Source organism: Musca autumnalis, unplaced genomic scaffold (genome assembly GCF_047663935.1).
Source record: "Musca autumnalis isolate F117 unplaced genomic scaffold, ASM4766393v1 scaffold_1, whole genome shotgun sequence".
Classification (NCBI taxonomy): domain Eukaryota; kingdom Metazoa; phylum Arthropoda; class Insecta; order Diptera; family Muscidae; genus Musca; species Musca autumnalis.
Genome location: NW_027411644.1, coordinates 317,769,896 through 317,792,363, shown reverse-complemented (window position 1 = coordinate 317,792,363; position 22,468 = coordinate 317,769,896). Strand labels below are relative to the sequence as shown.

The 22,468-nt window shown below is 34.6% G+C and overlaps 1 protein-coding gene across 3 annotated transcripts in view; it reads right to left on the bottom strand.

Annotated features, from left to right (window-relative positions):
- The window catches only part of LOC141389991 (sodium/iodide cotransporter), a 459,732-nt gene extending 440,662 nt beyond the window's left edge, over nucleotides 1-19,070 (bottom strand). For 2 of the 3 annotated variants that reach the window (XM_073962374.1, XM_073962368.1), the window contains exon 1: nucleotides 18,782-19,044. The gene's annotated coding sequence lies outside the window, so the exon portion shown is untranslated. Of the gene's footprint in view, nucleotides 1-18,781 lie in introns of all 3 variants that reach the window. The other variant, XM_073962363.1, reaches the window with a different exon arrangement.
- Between the last annotated feature and the right edge of the window lie 3,398 nt (nucleotides 19,071-22,468).

The window sequence follows — 22,468 nt, the reverse complement described above, 5'->3', positions numbered from 1 at the left end:
TTGACCAGGTTTTCCGGAAAATTGGAGGGAATTTCTTTGGCTTTCCTTTTTCCCTTGCAAAAAATCTTGGATCCTTCTGCTCAACTCTAGCTAGAAAATTAATAAAAAAATAATAATCAACGATCTTCGCCTTAACAAGAAAAATTTCAGATATCGGACCTACTATTTTTTATCGCCGAGTTCGAACACGCCTGACGACACCACTTATAGATGGGCCAACATTAGGTTGTGGCGATTTGCCACTGCCGAAAATTTTGATGTTGTGGCCAGGGATTGAGCGGCAGACCATCTAAGTGCAAATGGTCGTGCTTTAAACTGTACCCAAAAGTGACCATATACTTTTTGACATTCGATATATTTCTGTCTGGACTCTATTTGCTATAGATAGTAGTTGACGATATCAACTATGCTCATTTGCGTTGCTAGCCCTTTCTGGCTAGTTCGTTCGCTTCTTCGCTCCCTTATGATGCGAGATCTATGGGAGAACTACTCCAATTAGACAGCCAAACTTAGGAAATTCTTCTTTACAGTGTTTGGTTTTATTCTAAGAGCTTTAAAACCCGTTAAATGTAGTGTGCTAACATGTGTAGAGATGGAAAATGGGTAAATACCCAAATGGTAAAAACCCATTAAAATGGGTAAATTGGTTAGAAATGGGTACATACCCGGGTATTTACCCAAATTGTGGGTATAAACTATAGAAACTAAAATCATGAAATTAGATGCAAAAACGCTGTGTTTTACCAAATTTTAAATGACTATGAATAAAATTACCATTTTTGGATATCGGGCCAAGTTAAAATATGATCAATTTTGGTCCACATTTTGGTAAATATCTCATATATTGTGACATCATATTTTCGGTATTTGACAACTTTTAGAGCAGTTTGTTGTATATCTTCTTGCTGAAAATCATAAATGCTGGATCGAAATCCAACCTTTATGATATATCAGATGGATTAAACCACGATTTCAGCGGATAATCTCGAAAAAGCTATAATTTTTGCATTCTTCGCTAACTGTTTCGCACAAGCAACTCCAACGACCAATTTGATGTATAAAAAGTTTAGTCCGCGTGGTTTTACCGCTTTTCTGGTATTCTTTTTGATTTTCTGTCTGACAGAAAAAACAAAATTTTGATTTCAAAATAAAATTTTATTTACCCAAATAAACACCCAAAAAAGATATTTATTTGGTATTTACCCAAGTTTCGGGTAAATACCGGGTAGAATCCCATCTATAAACATGTGCGGCGTTTTCGCTCATAAGAACGATAAAAACTTAGGTTGGGCGTCGGATTAATAATTCAGCCCTATAAAAGGACCATAATTTACGAATCTACATGTGAAATGTTTGGACTATTTAATAGGAAGATGCAGTCTACGTACTGGCTGATGTGTTTTCAAGTTGCAAGTCCAATTTTACTGCCATACATGAAGTACGATACATTGGGTAATACCTCACAACAACAACTTATGGTGACGTACTGTATTATAGCTTTCATGATATAAAGCACGAATTGGGTTGGGTATTTATAATTAGGAGGAGTTTCGCCCCGGTGTATGGAAGACGTGCTACAAATTCGGATAAAACCTACATCTTTCAACATCAGTCTTATTTGCGCTCATGCCACCACCGATGACGAGGACCAGCAGATCAAAGATATATTTTACGAGCGCTAGAACCGATGTGGCATTAGCATTGTTTTAGGCGATTTTAATGTCAAAATTGGGAAGGAGAATATGTTTGGCAGGCGGGAAATTCAGTCTCTGCAATAAAACATCTGTCAATGGAATGAGGTTGATGGACTTGACAGCGGCAAAAACATGGTAGTTAGCAAAAGCAGATTTAAGTAGCTTGACATTCACCTGGCTGTCGCCAGTTCAATAATAAGAAACCACATTGATTACATCGTAAAAGATGAAGACATTCATCGATGGTTCCGAGGATCAAACATCGCTACCTTGCGAAGGTACCATGTCCGACACATCGGAACAATTTCGGAAGCAAAATCAATCAGATTTCGTTCTGATTTCTATACGATTTTTTTGTTTGGGAATTCCTTCAGATTTCTTTCCGATTTCGGAGATAGTGTCGGATGCAAATATGCAAATGTCTTTCTTCCGATTTCGATACGAATTCGGATCGATATGTCAAATTTTTCTTCGCACAACAACCACCTTCTGTATATATCTAACAAGCAACATTTTAGTTTGTTGCGAAAAACAAAATGGTTGGTTATAAAATTCGCATATACAGTTTTTAAATATTTTAAATATAATTGCAACATAACATAATTCAAGCTAGTGGTGATAGACTCAACATATTCGTACACAAAGATTACATTATTCTACCATAACTACAAAATGATAACAAAAGTGAAAACCATTAGAAACGTCTGAAATTACAATCTTCCAATAAAAAACATAACAAAGAAAAATTGATCAATAAAAAAGAGACGCCGATATTCGTACGACATTATTCCAAAATTGTTCAGAAATCTTTACGAAGATTCGGAAGGTACCTCAGATTGTCATACGACATTATTCCCAAATCGTTCTGAAATCTGTACAATATTTCGGAGGAAAAAATTCGCCTTCCGAATTTTCAAAAGATTTTCTTCCGATTTTGTTCCGAATTCTGAACGAAATCGATCCGATTTCGCTCGTTACGAAGCGTATTTTGTTCCGATTTCGTTACGATGTCGGTACTAATGGTTTGATGGGAAGTAATGCGATGTATAACGTTTGGATCTAATCGGTTTCTTCTTTTGATGGTTATTTTACGTACTACCCAATTTGGTTCAAACCGGAAGTCTTTTTTTTTTGAGATTTTGGGCCATTATCTCAGGATGAATGGATTTGCCCCGAAAATATTGCGCCATCGTAACGGGAACCGCAAGAAGAATTTTTTGAAAAAAAAAATCCAAACGATGAGCTGTTAAAACTGTTGTTTTCCTATATATTGTGTGCGGAGTACCCGAAGGACGGGACTGATATTGTTCATATTTTAACCCTAAACTTTTAACCATAAAACGATCCGATAGGAGCTCTTAAACTTCACTTTTTTACGAATTTTTTGTGGAAGGTACCCGAAGGAGTTGACCGATATAGTCCATATTCGAAGCAGATCTATGCCTTAAAGCAGCTATGAAAAAAGCAGTACTCTAGCGTCGATTCATGGCACAAATACTACAGTCACACATAATATTTTGTGCATCATTGCCTTAAAGTTATATTACAAGCTAACATTTTTTAACTTTTGTGGGGAAGGTACCGGAAGTGGAGGACCGATATGGCCCATCTTCGAACTTACACTAACTTTGGACAAAATATTACGAATGCCAAATTTTTATCAGTTGCTTCGTTTGAGAGTTATCATGAGCGCCAGGCCACCAGACAGACGGTCGGACGTTGCTCAATCGACTTCAAATTGTCTGAAACAGATTTCGTCCAATCATATTTTCGAAGAGGCAGAATTTGAATTGTAACATAAATTTTTGTTAAGCATTAGGTTCATTTAAATCAATTTTACAACAACAATTACTCTATAAGAATTTCAATCACTACTTTTCTATGCTTGCTATGATCTTGTTGTACGCTTTCTCCTCTCCCTTATTTACTAAACCAGCCCCTTAGTTGTACCTAGCTAACATTTTTTTCCAAATTCGTATCGAATTTGGACAGAATTTCTGAAAAAATCCGATGTTGATGTCGAATTCGTACCGAGTTCGGTACGAAAGTTGTATGGACGTAGTCACCGAATTCTGAAAAAATTGTCTAAGGAAATTCTTAAAAAATATTAGAGTTTTGCGACGAATTCGGTCCGAATTAGGAAGAAAATTCTGGAAAATTCGGTGAAAAGTTTAGATTTTCTTAAGAAAATCGGTCCGAATTCGGAATTAAATTCTGGAAAAATTCAAAGAATAGTTCAGATTTTCTGAAAAAAAAATCGGAAAAAATCTTGGGTCGTGCTGTACAGAACAAATCCCACTCAGAGCCAATTTTCGTTTAATGCGCTATTTATGGATTTACAATTTCAAACGTTCTAATGATTTTGCCTGTTGTTATCAATTTGTGATTAATAGTAGAACAATGTACAAGACTATGTTGAAGCTATCAACACTAGTTTGAATTATAATATTATTATTATAAAAAAAAATAAAATTATATATGCGAATTTTATAACCAGTCATTTTGTTTTTCGACAACTAAACAAAAAAAGCCTTTAGAAAATCGATTAGAAATCAGAATGAATTTGCAATGACGATTCTTACGATACTTAAGAAAATGTGCAGATATTCTTAAAAAAATATAAAAAAAAACGGTCCAATTCCTGGAAATATATAAGAGAAAGCGGCAAATTTCAACAAAAAAATATTCAGAAATAAGCGGAAATCAGAGAACTCGGAAAAAATTTTAGTTGGGTAAATACTCACCGGCCAATTGGTTTGCGTTTCGTCTGAACATTGTAAAAAACTCCCAGATCGAGGGGACTAGAACAGTCTATGTAGCAGCGGGCACATATAAATAAGAGAAAGGAGCTATTGGGAGTTAGTTGCTAATAAACCTCGAGATTTAAACCGTAAGGCCAAGTAAAGAAGTAACCTAAATAGAGTAAAGCTTTCTGCTTACTGGAGAGTTAGCTGTGTGCTAGTAGAGAAACAAAGTCTTGCTGAATAACTGAAGTGAATAACGTCAATAAAGCATTATAGAATCGTAGTCTAAAACGAACCCTGTTTTATTTGGTACAAATCCTATCGGGGAATAAAACAACATCTACACGGTATTAAACCGTAAATCCTAATTCGGTAACAATACGTTTAGATTCACGAAATCTACATGATTTATGACTAGGGTTTATTTGAGGTATACGAAATAGAATTGACATTTGAAATCTAGTGGGTTTCGTAAATCTAAACGTACTATTAGTGGCACAATTGTATGCCTTATCTTCTTGATACTTTTTGGTAATTTATGCCCATTAACAGAAACCATCCATCAAAAAACATGGATAAAACTGACTGATAACTAAAATCCGTCATTCACACATTCCCCCACTGTAAAATTACAAACCACAAAACGTAACGATAAAATTCTGCCACCGCTTTGATCACTCTCTGCTTTTGTATTACTCAACTGAGAAGCTTAAACAAAACATGTTGTTCACGCGCCAGTTGTAGTTGAAATGTAGAAATATGCCGGTTGATCGTGCGAGAGTACATACGAATGTCAAATTTTTAATTTCACTTTATAAAATCCTTCTTAAATGTTGAAAAGGAAATAAATACAGGTGCCAGTTAGTCAAGTTAATGCTCCTAATTTAAATAATTGTTTAATTTATTATAAAAAAAAGCCCAAAAAAACCCACGAGGCGCTGGGGCATAATAACTTAAATTGTAACTATTTTATTTGTAATAAATGAATTCTATAAAAAAATATAAAATAACTAGCATAACATATAAAATACATGTCATACGGGTCGCTTAAGATATAAGTATACAATTTTCCAAATTTTGTTGTTGTTATATGTATATGTTTTGTTTTATATTTATTTTTGTGAAACAGAAAAATTTCCTATGGAACACTTAAGCATAACACTTACGATATGTCTACCACATTTTTACGAAATTTTCTGTTTTTTTTTCAGTATTTCCATAACTACACAGGAGATGTGCGGACTAGCAGCATCACGGCACTCGTTTGCGCGCCACTATGGCTAATAGAGATCAACATGTTTTTGCTTAATTACAATTTATTTTTTTACCCAAGTCGTAATTAATTTTTATCATTTTAGTTTTATTTGCTGCAGTTGAAGAGAAAACGTCACAGTGACATAGAAACCAACGTCATTGCACTTGACCACAAGAATTTTTTTCTCTGCTATTCAAGGAAATACAATTTTATAAATAATTTTTATAGCTGAAATGTTTGCCATGAATAGAACGATAAATGTGTGGAGAGTTTATTAAAATGTAAACATGATTCATTTTAGAAAATAATAAATAGATTACTGATTTATGAAATTGTTAGTTTAAAGTGTTCACGAAGTAACTACTAATTGTTCAGCTTAGTTAACTTCTAAGAAATTTTATTTTTGATTGTTTAAATTTATTTCCCGATTTGAACTTGGAAATCTATTTATTAGTTTTTTTTTTTAATTAAGGGGAATTCAGCGAAGATATATGACATAATTTTTCGTATATTTCTATCAATTTCTCAGTGTCTTGAATACTACATCTTACCAGGATATAGACATTAATACACATCATTTTCTATACACTATTCATATTTTATGAACTACAAAGAAAAAACCTCACTGTAAATTACACAAACAAGTACTTGCTGCGGTTTCCAAAAACGTGCCTCATTACAAATTGGGTTCTTTGGAATGTGTCAGTGTTAATGATAATGGATATTATAAATATGCTTATAATTAGTTTCAACCTCAGGGGAATAGCACTGACATTGATGCTTAACATGAAAATAAAACTAAAAAAACACAAATCTCAAGCAGGCACCATCTTCTGTAATATAGGTACATACATAATATTTTTCATATGTAGTGTAATGAAAGGCAAAATGCATGAAGGTTTATACTTAGACACACATATATTACTATTGAAGGGATGGGTTTTTTTATAAAATCTTAAGGTTGTGTTATAAAAGTCAGCTTATAATGCAAAAACAAATCATTACCGAATAATGGTAATTATAACTACTTGCAAAACTCTCTACTAACCAATTATTTTAACAATGACATTTCGATCTGAATAACTAGTTATATTATATCCATTAGAATAACAGGTAATTTTATAGCCAATAAAAGTTGAAAAATAAGCCAAAAATATACGCTCTATTTTTAGAACAGTTGAGGTGCAATTTGTTTTTAATCTCAACACACTTCATATTTTTATTTTATTTTGCTCACTATTGGATTCGATCTGCGAACTTCCGATTTACAGCCGAACACACTACACACTGTGCCACGCGCACGAAAATTAAGGGTTCCTAAAACGCATTTTACATTTAACATGTGTTATAAAACATGCATAATTTAAGTGGTCAATTCCATAAAATATTTTTCAAATAAATGACGTAAACTCCCAAAAAATACTTGTTTTAAATGAAAGTGTAAAATGTGTTTAATGAATATGTACAATTTTTTTTTCAAATTAGTCTGATATGAATGCTTAAGATTTTTAAGGTTCAGTTGTATAATATTCTAGTACAGTCCATCTCTACTTCGGTGTAGCATATAAACACTTATTTACCGACTGGGCAAAATTCTGTAAGTTTAAAACGGATAAATATATTTTCAAAGTATTCTTGTGTGTGACAGAATCAAAAACGGTAAAATTCGGTCTAGTACGAGTAGTTGCAGATAAATTCAAGTCAAAGTTAAACTGATATTTTGCATCAAAGTATAAGCGCTTTTTTATATCAATATATATTAAAAATATAATAAACCATAAAATCACAAAAGAAATCTTTTTTTAATTAAAAAAATAAAATTTAAAAAATAAAATTTTTCCAAAAATTTAAAATTTATTAAAAAATTAAAATAAAAATAATTTAAAAATTAAGTTTGGTTATGGACTTCTCAGTGGTCAAAAATATATTTACTAAAAAGTTAAAAATAAAAAATAAAATGCACTTAAAACCAGAAAATAATTTGTCGCTTAGCCTCAATAAGTACATTGCAGTTACAGTTCAATTTTGCCACCCACCACTTTTAATTTAAATGCAAGCGTTTTATTTGAGAGATTCCATTCTGAGGAAGACTGTACTTGTTGAAGCTAAGCGACAAATTATTTTCTAGTTTTAAGTGCATTTAAAAATAAAACACTGAAAATTATTGTTTTTAATTATTTTTTATTTTTACTTTTTAATAAATATATTTTTGACCACTGAGATGTCCATAACCAAATTACAGTCAATTTAGACCGAAAATGTAGATAAAAACTTGAAATTACCTGAAATGGAGTGGTACCGTTATAGCGGGGCTACACCAAAATTTTCAAATGTTCACAATTTTTGGTGGCGGAGTTTCTGTACAATTGGGAACTCCAAATGGCAAGTTACAGCCAATTCGGACTAACTATGAAGACAAAATCCTCAAAGCACCTGAAATCGGATGGTACCTCTATATAGGATAAAATGGACCCATATTGGTTTTGATTTCATTTTCACGTATTGTCATCCAAATCTGAAAAGTGTGCAAAGTTTCAGTTCGATCGGTCAACTGCAACTGTGTGGAAAATGAGTTACTAGATTTGAACTAAACGGACATCAAAGCAAGTTAAATAAAACACTGTAATAAAACAGGCTATAATCGGGACAGGGCCGACTATGTGATACCCTACACCACTACCAATGTGCATAAGATTTTCACTGGTAAACATTTCTTTTAGGAAATATTACCTGACTACCACCAAACTCAATATGTTCATTCCTCTCTGGGAGCCCCATTAGCCCTGTAGTGGGATTCTGTAACTCATATTTGCTGTTATGGATAATTGTCGGTAAAATTAAAATGCTTATAATTTCGATAATTAACGAACATTTTCGGTAAGTTAACGATGAATAAAAAGTAGTCGCTAGCCTCTACCGACACAAACAGTGATTCCAACTTTTCTTTATGCTTTTAGTCATAATTTTGCGATTTAATTTTACCGATTTTTCTCGGTAACAGCAAAAATGAGTTACAGAATCCCACTACTGATCAAAATTGCGACCAATTTTTTTCATTTTTTATAATCACGCTACAGATTACAATAGGGGTGAGCACGCCTGTGTGCTAGCACACAGGCAAATTGTGAAAACGTACTTTTAGTTTTTTGTGAACCATAAACAATTAAAAGTTTATGCAATTTTTTATTTGTATTTTTTAATAATTTGCATTGTGGACGATTTTGGACAACATTAATGTTTAAAAAATGTTGAAATAAGTAATGAAACATCAAGAAAAATTAAATAATAATTCTCTCTTAAATTTGCCTCTCTCTCGATTTTGCTCAGCTCTGGATTACAAGAAATGGAAAAATTCGATACATTACCGACTACTGTGATATCTCCCTTTTTATCTCAATATTTCGTGATTACAAAAAATGTAAAAATGAGATGCATAACCGATTGAAATGCATAACCTACTATCGAACCTACCTTGCATCGTAGTAAAGGTGTGATTTTCTACTTTCATAGCCAGGCTTTGCATTTGGAAGTTCCCCAAACAAAGCTGAGATATTCGTCATTATAATTGAAATCGCAAAAATGTAAACTTGTGTTAGATTAGCGACTATTGCGATATCTCCATTGTTTGACGTTCTACGACCTTCCTACTTTACATAGTTATAAATGTGATATTTTCTTCTTTCATTGCCAGGTTTTGCTTTTGGTATATCCCCTATAGAAGCTGAGATATTTGGTTTGGAAAGAGAAACATTGACTTTTTCTCCAAATAAGTTTTTGCCCATTCCGACCCCTGGCCATCACCAAAATCAGTAGTCTCCTTCCCTTCCGAACCCCCATTTACCCCCAAAATTTCGTGACGATCCGATCAAAAATACGACCGCTAGCGTGATTTCCTAAAAATTGGAAAAATTGCATGCATTACCGACTATTGCGATATCTCCTTTTTTTGGCCTTGTAAAGACGGTATTTTCTAATTTCATAGCCAGGCTTTGTTTTTGGAAAGTCTTAAAATCGCAAAAACGAAAATTTGGGTTTTATTTGCAACTATTGTGATATCTTCTGCTTTTGGTATACCCCATACAGAAGCTGAGATATTCGCTTTGGAAAAAACGTTGTCTTTTTATCCACATAAGTTTTTTGCCGATTCCGACCCCTGAATATTATCCGACCATAACCAAAATCAATAGGCTTATTCCCCTCCGGGACCCTCGTCAACATCCTTACGACGACGAGGGGACGGACGGACACACATAGCCAGATCGACTCAGCTCGTCGAGACATTCATTTTGGTATATATAATGGTATATAATGGTCTACGACCATTATTTCGATGCGTTACAAACTTTTTGGCCAAAACCAACTTATAATACCCTTCCCACATAGTGGTGTAGGGTATAAATACTATATTCATGTTATATATTCATGTTGGGTCTCAAGTTTATTTCCGAAATATGACTCCTAGAAATAAAATATAGACCAAAAATGCGCTTATTATCCAAAATTATTAACATCTTCCCTGACGAAAATTCTTACCTCGTGTAAAAAATTGTCGTTATTAAACCATAACTGCGAACTGTAGCGTGGTTATGGTTACTAAAATTAAAACTGTGGAATTTCTGTATATATGTGCTAGGCTGCACGTACATTAACATAAATGGCATATATGGAAATTTTCACACAAAAATTTCGGTCCATTTCACCCCCTAAAAACTATCTGATCACCATGTAAAATTGCAAGCTTCTTTTCGTTCATAAGCTCACACCTTATTTAAAATTTCGCTGATCGGACTTTAATTGCGACCTACAGAGCACGTACAAATTCGGATAAAAATTTTGTTTTTGGTCCATTTCACCCCGTAAATATTTCACGATCATCACCAATAAAAATAGCAATCCATTCTGACGTGAAATCGACCTCCATGTCAAATTTCGTGACGATCGGTCCATAATTGCGGCTTGGAGTTTGATTACAATTTATAATGGACAGACGGACAAACATCGCTATATCGCATTGGGGTCTACGACAAATATTTCGCGGTGTGGAGTAGGGTACAAAAATGTCCCTCTATGTAAAAAAACTATAATTAATGTGGGAAACTGTATAGAAACACATATTTTTACCCATGTTATTTCAATAAAATAAATAAAAAAGTGTTAAACGGACGGAACGGGCTTGTACAAAAGTATATATGGACAGAAAGCGGACGCTATCAGACAACTTTCTGCGAAACCGAATCTTTGTTCCACGCTGCTCCTTAAAAGTTCTTGTTCACTTAGGTTAGAATTTCACTAACATTTAGTACCTAAGGAAATATGAAATAGCTTACTTCGTGTAAACGCTGCGCTTATTCGTTAAAACAATACTAAACTGAAATTGACATATTTAGGAGCAGGCCATACCCACATCTTCTAATAATTTGACCTAATTTTTGGGTTTCCTTAAATTCTATATGAAATTAACAATCGGTGACGACAAAAAAATTGGGGGGTTTGGCCAGGAAAATCGATTTCTGAACCACTGTGCGACTGCAACCAATTCCGAGAGTTATTTTCTTATACATGGACACATTTTCAAAATATTCCCATATTTTGCAACGTAAATGTCAGTGATTTCAGGGCTCCGCCTCTGATGCCACTCAGCACGGACATAAATAAATCACCACATGTGTCAAGATTGCTTGGGCGAGATCACCCCTCCCCTCTGGAGTTCCTCGATTTAAGTGCTGTTTCCTAGTGTGGCGGTAAACGCTACACTTTGCAGCATAGTGGTTATCCAGCTACTAATCCCGATATATGGGAACTTTAAGAAAAATTGGACCTATGTCCAAAAATTTTGGTGGACAATTTTTTTACCACTTCGAACCTTAAATGCCAAATTATAACTAAGTCAGTTTGAAAATGTAGCTAAAAACATTAAAATACATGAAATCGGGCGGTAGAGTTAAATGGGGGTTACACCGACGTGATTTAGCCATGTCCGTCCATCAGCTTTCAATATAGGCAATATCGGGTAGCTTGTACATAAATTTTCAACATTTTTGGCACAAGTGCACTCTGCAATAGGTTGTGCTCGGGGATAGTCCATTCTTCCTGAGATACATTTTAACCGAAAGTACTTCTCTTTGGTCCTGTTTATAACCAAGTAATGGTTTCCGTGTTCAAATCCATGTTTCTCGACAAACGGTCTAAAAACTCTGAACAAATCCGCTTTGACTATTCCGATTCAGTTGTAAAAACCCCACAGCCACTATTCGAAGATGGACTTATCGGTCCACTTCCTTCGGTGCCTAGCCCACATACGTTTAAACATCAAAGCTTTAGAACAGGTTGAGATACATTTTAAACTTTATTTCAGATTGTTCTCGCCGTACTCGTTACAACAGTCATGTTTTGGAAAAACATCCCATACTGTGTTTGCTTAGTTTTATTGTGACACAGGGTGAGGGTATACCCCTGAGGGCCGACTAATACTTTTTAACTTGTTTCGTTTAACAAAAGCCGATTTCTTCCACTACTTTTAAGTTAATAAGTTAAGTTAAAAGTCAGCTTATTTTTGGCGCTTAAAAATCCATCAAAACATTTAACAAATATACTTAAGTAAATACATACGTATTTATATTAATATACAATACTAAATTGTAGTAATATAACAAGTATGTGTACCTAGCAAAAAAAGTCCTCCTAAAATCATGGGTTTTGTAAGGGATTTTTGGCAGCCGTAACTACTCGCAAACCCCCTTTCTTCCCCATTATTTTTACAAGGGCATGTCGCACTCAGTTTGTAGTTATTTTATGACCACTAGAATAACTAGTTATTCTGTGGCCACAAGAAGTTGAAAAGTAAGGTGAAAAAAATCTATTTTTAGAACATTTGATGTAGAGATTTTTTTTTAATTTCATCACACTTCTTACTTCTATTTTACTTTATTTTATTTCGCTTTCTGTGTGAGTTGAACACACGAACCCTCTGATTTCTAGCCAAAGACACTACATACTATGCCACGCACACAAACATTAAGGGTTGCTTAAGAACTTAAATGTACAGTGCACATGTGCACCACGAACTGTTATTTTTTAATTAAAAAAAAAAAACTCGCGTGCTGACAGTGAGCGTTGAACACACAACCCTAGGATTTATAGTCGGACACACACTCACTGTGCCACCGTCCTCATTACTTAGTGAGGCGCAAAGTAAGTAGGTTTGCCTTGTAATTTTTTTAAGAAGTATCCCATTACTTTTCAGAATAATGGGAAAAGAAGTTTGTTTACATTACTTTGTAATGGGTTACGTAATGACTACCGGATCCGAATTTTTGCTGGGTATTTACTATTTGCTACGAGTACTTGTAATATGGCGTTTATATAATCATCTACTTACAAAATGCACAAACGTATTTATCGATACTAAACATTCATTGAACAGTGCTTAAAATTAATTATTTGCAAATAACTCTCAAATATTTCAACAACATTTCAAGTTCCACTTTTACGGAAATATGAGCAACAAATTACTAAAGTGGGATTAATTTGCATTTAACTAATTAGTTGGCGTTACCAACATTCTAACAAAATTAACATAAATTGTAAGTTTAACTACTAACGAGAAGAAAATATTTCATTCATTACAGGATATATTGAGAAAGTAGAACAAGCATTGAAAACTTAAATTATTTAAACGACAGCCTTGAACATTTTGGCAAGTCTCGTGGTATTTTATAATTGAATTCTGTGGTGCGATCTACAAACAATTTTAACAACATTTTATTAAGCTGTTTATATTTCAAAAATATTTCATAATTATAATATGAACAACTAACAAGTAAGAAAGTATCAGTCAGTTGTGCTGACGGAATTATACCCTTAACCTATGACCAAAAAAGTACCAAACACAATAACATTGTGCAACAAAAGTAAATTTGTCGCAAAATTATGGGAAAAGCCGAGTAGATGGTGAAAGACACGTGTATCGGCGTTTTTAAAGTTTACATCGGAAAGTAGCCAAAGTAGGCGGGGCAAGTTCCGCCCATTTCTAGTTTTTTCGAAATATTCGTGTTAAGCTATCTTAGAAACCTTGCTTTTTAGGTATATATTATCTTTGACAACTTTACAGAGGAGGATGTGTGAAATATTTTTGTTAAAAATTTTAATCCTCATGCGGTTCACCAAAGGGGTCTTCTTGGTCCTTTTTTCGAAAAACTCCTTTAAAATGTGATCATATCAAATCCAAATATTCTACAAAATTGTTCGTCATAAAATTTTACTATAGGTCTCAGAATACACCAAATCTGTAAATCTTATCTATTCGCTAGAAATCTCTAAAAATGATAAACACGCTTTAGGGTTAAAGTCGGACTTCATCTGAGTTTATTCAAAATTGTCCCTCAAAACTTAATTTAAGAGAGATGACGTCAAAGGCAAAAATATTGTCACTATGGGTCAATAAAGAAATGAAATGTCTATTTACATTACATATCATTAAAATATCAGTATCAATTTTGCTGAAAAACATGAAAATATTTTCCAATTTTTTTTTTGAAATTTTTTCCTTCCTTTTTCGAGTTGACACATGAAAGTAATATAAAACTTGGTTTTAGGTAAAAAGTGTCAAAAAAATTAGATTACAAATTTATAAATTTTAGAATGAAATCATTTGTTTTAATTTTGGACTATTAAGTTTACATAATTCCAGAGTTGATCTAAATCTAACAAAATCCGTCAATTTTTGGGGACTTTGTTAAAGAAAGAAATGTTCTAAATCAAATTTCACTATGAGTCTCTGAATAAAAGAAATCTGTAACCATAACATATAACATTCTTAGCAGTCCTTGTTTTTGATATAGAGTTTGTGTCATATTTTACAATTTTTATCCTGATGGTCGTTGCGATTTGACAGTATAAATATCTTATTGATAGTTTTTCGTTATAAATTCGTACAGAAGAAATATTTGTGATGAATATTTATTTGAAAAATGTAGAAAACCCATCTGACATCGTAAAATTTCGTATTTTTAGTACCTTTAACTTAAATTACGTAATTAGGATAAGCCATTGGTTGCTTATATTGCTATGGACCAGTGAAAATATAGGTCATAAGGGCTCTCACATGCAAATTTGAAACGTGTTTTTCATTTTTAGAGATTCCTGGCGATTAGATAAGATTTACAGATTTGGTGTGTCCTGAGACCTATAGTAAACTTTTATGACGAACAATTTTGTAGAATATTTGAATTTGATATGATCACATTCTAAAGGAGTTTTTGCGAGATTTTCGAAAAAAGGATCAAAAAGACCCCTTTGGTGAACCGCATGAGGGTTAAAATTTTAAACAAAAATATTACACACATCCTCGTCTGTAAAGTTCCCAAAGACACTATATACCTAAAATGCAAGGACTCCAAGATATCTTAACTCGAATTTTCGAAAAAAAAAACTAGAAATGGGTGGAACTTGCCTCGTCTACTTTGGTTACTTTCCGATGTAAACTTTAAAAACGCCGATACACGTGTCTCATATTTGTAGCTCTACTTTCATAATCTACTCAGTTTTCTTTGTCATTTTTTTGTTGTCGCACAGTGTAATTATGCAGTATAAAAATATATTAATTTTGTATCACGAGTTTGCCTCAAAATACGTGGAATCTGTAGGTATGGATGATAATGTGGTGCTATACCAAATCATTGACATTTACCAACAATTTTAGTGGGCAAACTTCTGATTTAGAGAGAACACGAACTAATAAATTACGTTAAACTAAGTTTAGAAAAAAAAAATTGAAAATGTTGAGAGTTATCCTGCGCACTACTATCCATTTTAATATGTGCAGGCAGGCTTTTAGAATTATTTCAGAAAGTATGGACTTACTCCAGAAACAAATTGTATAGTTTTAATAAGGACCGGTAAAACAACCTTCTGCAAAAAATTTCAAATAGATCCGATACGAGTCCTCAAACGGCACTTTTCCCAAATTTTGTGTGGGAGGTGCCATAAGGACGGGACCGAAATAGTCCATATTCCAAACTAATATATGAATGGATGAAGCAATACGATGTGCAAAGATTGGGTCAATCAGAAACTCCCTGCTAGAGTTATCTTGTGGATTTTCCATTTTACTTGGGACCGTCCGGGTTTATTGGAGCTTTTATTCCAATATCTCAGGAAGTATGAACTTGCGCAAGAAAACACTTTGGGAGGGAGTGGACCGATATATGTAGCTTATATTTGAACCCTATCTATTTCTGGAAGGAGTAATACGATGTGCAAAATTTGGACCAAATCGATTGCTCCCTACGAGAGTAATAGTTCAAACCACTTTACAGAAAAATTTTGAACTTTTGTGGGGGATATACCCGAAGGAGTGGACCGAATCTTCGAACTTAAACTAAATTTGGACAAAATATTACGATACCCAACATTTGGTTCGAATTGGTTGATCTGTTCGAGAGTTATCGTGCGCACCAGCCAGACAGACAGGCGGACGGACAGCTAAATCGACTCCAAATAGTCTGAAACGAATTTCGCCCAAACATACTCGGCGTCTAACACCGTTATTTCGATGAGGTACATTCTTGGTCGTATAAAAGTGGTAAAAACAAAATTTCCTTTAAAATTCCATTTGAAAAAAAAATTAAAACAATTTTTGCGAGTACATCTTCGATTTTTGGTATAGAGGTTAAGGAAAAAATTCTGTTTTCAAATCTTCGGGATGCGCGTAAAAATTATAGCGGTATATGCACTTTCATACCGGCAAAATGTGCCTCATCGAAATGATGGTTTTAGAAAGTTCGAAAATGTTCGGAAAATTTGTGCGCACCATAACTCTTGAAGGGAGTAGCCGGTTTGGTCCATACCTTGCACATCGTGAAATTTTTGCCTAACTTAGATGAGGTCATATTGGAACCCACTCAATCGGTTCAGTTTAGGACCTGCTCCCCATACGGCGGTACAAGTTTCATCAGGGGCAAAACCACACAGAAAATAAACTGAAATGTTCAAGAACCCCCATGACAATGTGTGTAGTGGTTGGAGCGCAAGACAACTCTCGAACGGATCTGCCGATTCAATCCAAAATTTGGCCTTCATAATGTCCAAACTTAGTTTAAGTTGGAAAATAAGCCATATCGGTTCACTCCTTCAGGTACCTCCCCCACAAAAGTTCAAAAATGTTCGAAAAAATTGTGCGCACCATAACTCTTGAAGGAAAGGACCGATTTGGTCCATACTATACGCATCCTAATATATCTACCAGATATAGATCAGGTTTGAACATGGACTACATTTGTCCATTCCTTCGGATACCTCCCACACAAAATTTAGGATAAGTTCACTTTAAGACCTGCTCTTGACTAACTTTGATTTCTGTTGAAGCAACTTGCAATCACTGTCTCAATTACGACGGTAAGAGTTTTTTCAGGGACAAGTCCATACTTCTTGGGAAAACAGCCCAAAAGTTGTAAAAAAAACCCTATGGCACAATATGTAGTAACTGGAGATACTGATAAACCGATTTGGCCCAAAATTTAGCCTTCGTCATATTTTGTTCAAACTTAGTTTAACTTCTAAAATGGCCCATATCGGTCCTCTCCTTAGGATACCTCCCCCACAAAAGTTCAACATTTGTGTCCGAGTGCCGTTTAGGGTCTGTTCGGAGATCCTTTGCAAATTTATACCGATGATGTTTTTTGTGCTCCTGTTTACAGCCATATATGTTTTCCGTGGACAAGTCCATGCTTCCTGGCATACCGGTCCAACAGTTGTACGATAACCCACTGAAATGACTAGTGGGCGCGATATCTATCGAAAGGATATGACTCTCAAAATAATATCCACTTCCGTTATGCACTATGTCGGTCCATTACCTCCTCAGCAAAACTTTTGAACTTTAATCCTAATCCACATTTTTGTCGACAAGTTCAAATATCCAAAAAGAGCCACAAAATTCTGAAAAAAACCTAAATACATTCGATCTGTACGTAGATGAAAGTTCCAATTCACATATGTTGAGGGTATATCTCTGTCGGCAAAGCCGACTGATACTTTTTTACTTGTTATTATCTTATAAACAAAAAATATTTTCTGTTTTTTTCTTTATGACCTTAAGCCAAACTATTAGAACAAGATATTTAAAAATTTCTTATTTGTTGTATTGAGAAAATCTTTGCATGCATATATTAGTAACAGCATTTGACATCCATCCGTAGATGCACCATAATTTCTAATTTTTTTTTTTATTTTCGCGGAAAATTAAGAAAATTAAAAAAATCTGTGAGCAAATCTATACTATACTACATCAGAGTCCGTAAAACCCTCTAAAAAAATAAATTAAAAATACGTACAGAATCTAGACAACGTCTAAAAAATATGGAACCAAAATTATAAACATTGGCTCTATAAATTTCATATTTTAGCAACAACAAAAGAGAAAAAACTTATTGTTAAACTATTATTCTAAATATATTTTTTGGTTCGATTAGATCAAAATATTTGGGTTTAAAACTTTTTTGGATTTTACCATTTTCCACTTCTAGCCTAAAGGGTGAGGATATAATAATAATTTTATTTATTTATTCAATAAGCATCCAAAAATTTTGCCATTAAATCATATCCGTATCCCTATATCCAACCACAACTCTGCGTATGTACATGTCCATCCACAACTCTGTTTAAATTCTATCCATCGAAATATGTATGTTCGTATGTACATATGAAATGTTGACGATGTCATAGTTTGCTTGTTTTTGTTCAAAACTTTGTATTTGTTGAAGCAACTTGTTGTGTTAAATGTTTTCGGTTTGTTCTTGTTGTTGTTTTTAAACGAAATTGATTTCGCTCGTTTAGTTGCGTTAAAAAGTTTGTTTTTACCTCAGCCTAAAAGTAGGCACTCATTGAATTCCATATCACCATTTCATAGGTTGTTGCATTTTGTGCTTTCCAGCAGCCATAGAATATGCTACACTTACGTTGAAATTTTTCAGAGTAAACAAATACCATCGTTGGTGGCATCTCTGTATTGTGTAACAACGGCGCACTGTGCACTACCACATAACAGCAATTCGTTCACTGAAAAAATCAATATTTTTTCGAATACTTACCTACGCTACATGTTTTGTATTGTGCTGGGTGGCGAATAGCTCTTTTTTTGTTGGGGCCATAGATTCGTTCGTTTCTGTTGTCATTCAAATACGATTGTGAATAATAAACATTTGCAACTACTCGAAACGTTTTGGCAAGTACTCTTCAGTTGTTTTATTTGATTTTGGTTTTTCTAACCGAACACTAAAAGCATTTTTCGTTAGAATTCACAAGAGCTTTTGTTTCAAACTGAATGATTTTAGTTAAAGCCTCAAATGCAACTGTGTTGTACAAATCCACATGTCGTCTGGTGGATTGGTCATGACCTTGAAATGTGTGTAGTAGGGTTGCCATTGTCGTCACTAAAAACAACCAAAAAAGTACAATGGTATATCGATTCTTCTTCTATAAAAATGTGAACTGAAATAGTGTAAGGAGAGAATAACAATGATATTCGAAGGACGTTATGATTATTCTACATCTTGAGTTACTCACATAAAGTTTATCAGAGAGCAAAATGTCAAACTGAAAATTGTTGTGCTAAGACACTACTTTATGATTGTATGGCGTCAGACAAAGCGACCATATCTTAACCCTGTTAGAAGGGAGTAGGTCATTCATTAGTATAAGGTGCCTAAGAGGTTACAAATCTATAAAGACATAGATATCAATAGGTCATATCGGGCTACGGTCATCAATGTGCTGAATATCGGTTTTGCCAATAGCTTAATACCCTTAACATATGACTGAAATAATTAAAAAAAGTATTGTCGTATGAACTTGACGACAAAGATATGGACTAGGTTAAATCTCAAAGATTTTGCGGGGGAGTACCTTAAGGAAGTGTGTCTTATTTTGGGAGTCGTTCCTCTCAATAGGACCATTATATCAGGGAACATGGACTTGCCCACGAAAAACATTATATCGCTATAAATAGGGCTACTAGGAGTACCTTCGGTAAAAATTTCCAAAGAATTCTCGCACAGACTCTTAACCGCACCTAATCAAAGATGTTTATCATTTGTATGGGTGGTACCCTAAGGAATGGATCGATAGGGCCCACTTTTGAACATAAACTAAGTTTGGACAAAATATTTCGAGATCCAAAGTTTGGACAAAATCGATGGCTCCGTTTATGAGATATTGTGGGTAGTACCATTTTAGCGATTTTTTCGAATTTTTGTGGAAGATGTACCGGAAGGAGTGGACCTATGAGCACCATTATCGAATTTCATCTCATGTTGGAAGAAATATTACGGTATGCAAAGTGTGGACCAACGCAGTATTCGGATCAGGAGTTGTCGTGCGCACCAGCCACTACAGGGTTTGACGTATATAGCCCATATTCTAACCCAGAGTGAGGCAGAGAACATTTTTGGGTCTCTCTTGTGCTCTCAATGAGCGTAAATTTGTTGTTGTTCACAACGTGTTAGCATCTACACAGGCTGTGAGCGATAACAAATTTACGCTCACTTAGAGCACATGGGCTCTCTTGTGAGTCACAATGCCTCCTCCTGTTCTAACCTGATCTATGTAGAAATATTACGATGTCCAAAGTATGGACCTAATCTGTTGCTGCCTTCGAGAGTTATCCTGCGCACCATTTTAGCGAAATGTTTTGAACTTTGTGGAAGAGGTACACAAAGGAGTGGGCCGATAAGGCCCATCCTGGAACTTAAATTTACTTTGGGCAAAATATTACGATTACCAAATTTTGAATTGAATAGGTTTTCTGCCCGAGAGTTACTGCGTGCTCCATCCACAACACATGGTGCAATAGTAGGTTTTTACAGCTTTCAGGCCATTTTCTCCGGAAGTACGGGGGTGCGAATGCAATGTCCATCCGTCCGCCTTTCTGGCTGATTGGTTGGCACGATAACTCTTAAACGAAGCAACCGGTCGGGTTTAATTCATTATATATTGTCCAACCTTAGTTTAAGTTCGAATTAGGGTGTCCAAAACCGAAACCGGTTAACCGGTTTTGAGTTACAAAACCGAAACCGGGTTTTCGCCAAAAACGTCATTTTCGGTTAACCGAAAAAACCGGTTATTTGTGTCGGTTAACCGGTTTTAAAAATATAGTAATATTTTTAATATTAAAATAAATTTATATTCTTGAACGTAAACTAAAATTAACTAACACAAGGTACGGGTCAAGTTGTAAATGTCAGATACCTTTAAATTGGAAAAATGTTTTGTGTAAAATGTATAGTTGTGCCAATCTCGCTCAACTGAACGATCTATGAAACAAATGCGTATACGTAATATCGCAAGTTAGTTTGTATGACGTTACCCATACGTTTTTGAATTAGTACAGTAAACGAAGAACTTGTCGAATCAAAGGTTGTAAAGGGTACAACAAACATTGTTCCACAACATCCCATACGGGACAAGGGAGACTTCTCTCATATCAATGAGTGCACCCCGATTCATATTTAGATCAATGATATGGGACCTACTGTTTATCGCCGAGTCCGAACGGCGTGTCTTAAGACACCACTTGTGGAGAAGTTTTTCAAGGCTGAAATACTCAGGAAATGTCGCCAACATTACTGAGGGGTATTTTGCCACCGTTGAAAAATGTTTGATTATACTTAATTTACCCCTTTCCGCACATTTCTAATCAAATATTTGTCAATTATGAGCCATTTTGTACCTATTTTACAAAACCGGTTTAAACCGGTTGAAAATTTTTGAAAACCGAAAAGCGGTTTTTGAAAAAATTGAAAATTTCGGTTAAGCGAAAACCGTTTTGTTTGGAAAAACCGGTTTTTTGGACACCCTAGTTCGAATGGGCCATATTGGTCACTCCTTCCGATACCTCTCCCACAAAAGTTCAAAAATGTTCAATATAATGGTGCGCAGGACAACTTTCGAAGGGTCATAACCATGCATATGGTAATATCACCTCCAGGCATAGATCGCGTTGGAATATAGACTCCTCATACAGGTACTTCCCACAAAAGTTCAAAAATGTTCGATATATGTAATGGTGCGCACGATCACTTTCGAAGGGTCATAACCTTGCAAGGGCGCAAATTTTTTTTCGGGGGCAAATCCATACTTCTAGAGATAATGGCCTAAAATTTGCAAAAAAAACTGCCGGTACCAACTAAATTGGGTAATACGTACGGGGGCAAATCCAAACTTCCAGAAAAATTAGCCCAAAACCTCTATTTATTGCTTTGTGGTTGCTTATATCTTTAGCTACGAGGTTGATGGCATATCTCTGTCGGAACAGCTGACTGATATTTTCTCATTGTTAATGGTGAAGTTTGTTTACCAATGGGAACCTAACATGTAATATTACAGGTAGTAGCAAAAAATTTCAAAATGCGTAAAAAACGGAAGGTACTGTTATATGGGGGCTATGCAAAAATATGGAACTACGTCCACAACTTTTGTTGGAGTAGTTTGGTAACCACTGGGTAACTCAAATGTCAAATTATAGGTAGCGCTCACAAGAAATCTTGCTAATATCGTCAAAACTTGGACCTGTGTTAAAAAATTTTGGTGGAGAAGTTTTATGACCACTGCGAACCTCAGATGTAGATTTACAATTACTAGTTAAGACAAAACCTGGAGCTAATACCTCAAAATACCTAAAATCTGGAGGTATCGTTATATGGGGGGCTATACCAAAACATGGATCTAAGTTTACAATTTGTGGTGGAAAAATTTCGTGTTTGCAGGCAATCTCAAATGTC